The 4,276-nt window shown below is 39.5% G+C and overlaps 1 pseudogene; it reads left to right on the top strand.

Annotated features, from left to right (window-relative positions):
- Positions 1 to 968: 968 nt before the first annotated feature.
- The window catches only part of LOC107754750 (adipocyte plasma membrane-associated protein-like), a 9,836-nt pseudogene continuing 6,528 nt past the window's right edge, over positions 969 to 4,276 (top strand).

The following is a 4,276-nucleotide window of genomic DNA, read 5'->3' as shown; positions in this document are numbered from 1 at the left end:
GCGAACCGGTTCTTTTCGGACAGTTCGGCTCATTGAACCGGTTCAAAAAGCCGAGTCATCAAGCAATGATATCACTACGCACTTCTTTTCTGACAACTCAGTGCCATGTTGTATTCAAGTCCTCGGTGATACACGCACAGTGCAACTCACTCGTCAGAATCCTCGGCAAACTTCGACACTACATCTTGAATGGCCTGAGGGTGAGTTAATTTTCAGCAAATTTTCCAGATACTAGCTCATTCTTTAAGGCTTGACACTAACAAAAACTAAAGTGCACAAACAAAAAAAAAGTGAAGCAGACTGAGCAACAACACCAAAGTAAAAACAAAAAAACGATGATGAGTTTTGTGAATTATTTATGTATTACAAGATTGCGTTGTTTATGTTGTTAGATTATTATTTATGCTTTTAGGAGTTTTGTTCCAGTAAAGCAACATTTAAAGGCTTTGACTTGTACAAGCACATCATAATGTTCTTGTTTTGTTTTTAATTTCTTGATTTAGCCGTTTTATCTGTACATATAATGCGATATCGTTTTCCTTAAAAGTTTGTGTTTGTTTACTTGTTTGTTTATTAGCACCAAATTACGCTATGTGAGCTATCTTAGTCGTTTTGCTTGCTAAAAATGTTTGCGCAAGACTTTTAATTTGAAAAATGATCCGAGTGTCACCGTTCTTAACGTTTGTCCGTTCACACGTCACTGCTGTGGAGTAGAGACGCAAAGTCCGATTCTTTTCCGCGAACCGGTTCTTTTCGGACAGTTCGGCTCATTGAACCGGTTCAAAAAGCCGAGTCATCAAGCAATGATATCACTACGCACTTCTTTTCTGACAACTCAGTGCCATGTTGTATTCAAGTCCTCGGTGATACACGCACAGTGCAACTCACTCGTCAGAATCCTCGGCAAACTTCGACAGGACGTGCTACTTCGGCTGTGCGTCCTGCATCATCAACCCGGAACTAAATTTCGATTCAGTTGTAAACCGGCTCAACCGGTTAGTTCCTGAGAATCGGCTCAAAAGAACGATTCATTCAAGAACCGAACATCACTACTGTGGAGGACGCGCTCGAGACTCGCGCACGTTACGAACTGCGCTGGATTTGGGATGTAACGTTAGTGAATAAATACGTCGTTTGTTGGAGCAGCGTTTATTTTGCCTTATGTTTTACTGACCGTAGCTGTGAAAGAGAGAAAGTCGACACAACAACAGCAGAATGAATGAGTCCGAGGGACTGCGGTTCAGGAGGTTGAACAGACCTCAGATAATTACAGATGAAACCCATGAACCACAGTACAAAACCACAAGGTAAGACCGCTTCGGGAAACATTGATATCTGACCCTGGGCCTCAAAACCATCTGAAAGCTGAAGAAATAAGCTTTCTATTGATGTATGGTTTGTTAGCATGGGAAAATATTTGACTGAGATACAACTATTTAAAAATCTAGAATCTGAGGGTGCAAAAAAATCAAAATATTGAGAAAATTGGCTTTAAAGTTGTCCAAATGAAGTGCTTAGCAATGCATATTACTAATCAAAAATTAAGTTTTGATATATTTACGTGACGAAATTTACAAAATATCTTCATGGAACATGATCTTAATATCCTAATGATTTTTGGCATAAAAGAAAAATCTATCATTTTGACCCATACAATGTATTGTTGGCTATTGCTACAAATATACCCCAGCGTCTTAAGACTGGTTTTGTGCTCCAGGGTCACATATATGCACTTTTAACTTAATTCAATTTGAATTGTGTAAAATGTGTCCCCTTCAAATGAATATACCTGCCTTCTATGCTGTTGTTTGTGTGTTTCAGCTCTTACAGTGGGAAGGTGTTTCGTGTGACATTACTCACATTAGTGGCTTTCCTGCTCTTCCCACTGCTGGTGGTCGTTTTCCTGTTGGAGTCTCCCATTCAACCAGAGGTGTTCAGGTGAGCTTTCTGCTCTCATAATGATCTACGCCTCGACCATGGACTGGCTTGAAATGGAAAACACACAAGCCACACGGTATTTCAGATATTCAGGGTTTCCTTGGTCATGAAAAGACCTGGAAATTGAAGGTTATAAAATGTATCAGGCTTTGAAAAGTCATGAAAATATTTATGGGGAGTGTAAATGTTCCAGTTACACTTTGCTCTACTCGGATAGAAATTACTACATGATTCATTTGTGGAGTAAAGCATGTACAATAGGATATTACTCATGCAGCAATAAGCGTGAATGTGCATGTTATGATGCATGAGGGGTTGCATGGAGGAATACAGTTGGGACATTGTGTCATACCGTGTTCCTCTCGTACCGTGAGTTATAGTCACTGGTCCTGCTCAGTGTTTTATTGCTAAATGCCGGTTGTATGTCTTATTACAAGACACCAAAAATAACTTCCTGTAAAATTCTGTTGCCAAGCTGGAAATGTTGCAATCCAACATACAGAAAACGATTTTTAGACTAGAGGTAGTTGATATAAATGAAGTTAAACCTAGTATGCTGGTTTGAAAAGATGGTGTTACTCAAGGTTACTCTTGAGGTTACTCAAGAAAATTCAAAAAGAATTTAATTGACATTACAAATAATTGTCTTGTACCTCACACAAGACAGAGGACTTTAGAAGACTTAGCATATGGTACATGAGTTTTTCTGCTAAAGATCTTCTTTTGTGTTTCACAGAAGACCTAAAGGAATAATATGAGTGAGAGGAAGTGAAGACACAATTTTCATATTTGCATGCACCATTTCTTTAATGCTGATGGAAAACCTCTTTAATAATTCCTTTCCATCCGATCCAATTTATTTATTTTGGTTCTGATCTGCTGCCGCAATGTTCTTGACAAAATCCAATACAAATATTCATCTTAAGCCAAGTCCCAAGCTTTAGTTCCGACATGAATAGTTAATAATTGATGCCTCTGCAGTTGATATGTAGGGTATTTCATCTCCTGCAGGCTTCTCCCGTAAGAACACCCTTCAGTTCAGCACAAACATCTCCTCAACGTCTGAACATGAGTCTTGACGAATGTCTGTCTTTGGTTTATTTTTCCCCCTCTTGTTTAATAATTAGTCTCGGTGAACCACCTCTGATGACTGGCTGTTACGAGCCCAACCTAAAACTCAGACAGGCAGAGCGACTGTTCGAGGATGGGCTTATCGGCCCAGAATCCCTTGCTAACATTGGAGGTCAGTATTTACAATGCAATGCAGTCAAAGCGTGACCTTTCACCCAATTTGTCCCAGCTGTTTGGCAGTGCGCACTGAGGAATAGGACAGGCCAAACTAGATGAAAGTTGAGTTGTCTAGGACTGTGTGATTGATTAGGTATTTTTGTATTGCGTGCTTGCACACTCTGACAATATAAAGATCTTAAGATATAAACGTATTAAAAACAGAAAGACTTAAAAAACAAGAATGGTTAATTTAGAAAATGTAATAACTAAATATAAATAATTAAAAATATTTATATATGGTATGCATTAATGACCGCATGTAATGTTTCTGAATCATTCTTGTTTTGCAGATGTTTTGTACACTGGGACGGCTGATGGAAAGATCGTCAAAATCGAGGGAAGGAGCATTCATGTGTTAGCAACACTTGGCAAGCCACCATGTGGTAAGAAAACCAGAAATACTGGATTATTTCCTTTGTAATGTGGGATTTCAACATGAGTGACCTTGGTGTTTGAAATGCTGAGGTCCATGGTTTTGTTGCACAAGCCATGAATCTTTGTAACTTTCAGGAAACTGTAACATTAATGTTTGTAAAAGAAAACACGTAAATCTAACAAATTATGTTGTTGGAACTTTTTTTTATTTTTTAGATATTACTTTGTTGGTGGTCATTTTTACCATTTCCAGATACTTGTTTTATATGTATTTATATTAGGGATGCTCCGATCGATTGGCCGGAGATCGGTATCGGCCGATAATCATATTTTATGACTCGATCGGTACTCACTACACTTGGCCGATCTCAGGAACCGATCGCAATTTGATGACGTCAACGCGTGAAGACGTACATGATGCGTGGGGACGTAAATGATTTGGCGCCACAGTCATGTCATCGCAGTGTGGCAATGCTATGACGTTTCGAGAAACAATTAGAGACAAAAACAGTTAGAGCTGATCTGCGCCTCACTGCACGCGTGTTACGGCTCCACGGCCACCGGAGCTGATCGCGGCCGCTCTAGTCAGTGCTTGTGTTTATCAGCCAGCCACGGCACGTTTCTGAAGCGGCTCTCCGCGCTGCTTGGTTAAAAATAGTCTTTTGTGAGTTGT

This window comes from Sinocyclocheilus rhinocerous, unplaced genomic scaffold, assembly GCF_001515625.1.
Source record: "Sinocyclocheilus rhinocerous isolate Xijiao unplaced genomic scaffold, SAMN03320098_v1.1 scaffold232, whole genome shotgun sequence".
In the NCBI taxonomy this organism is placed as follows: Eukaryota; Metazoa; Chordata; class Actinopteri; order Cypriniformes; family Cyprinidae; genus Sinocyclocheilus; species Sinocyclocheilus rhinocerous.
Note: the sequence above shows the minus strand (reverse complement) of the source record. Positions and strands in the feature narration are given on the sequence as shown.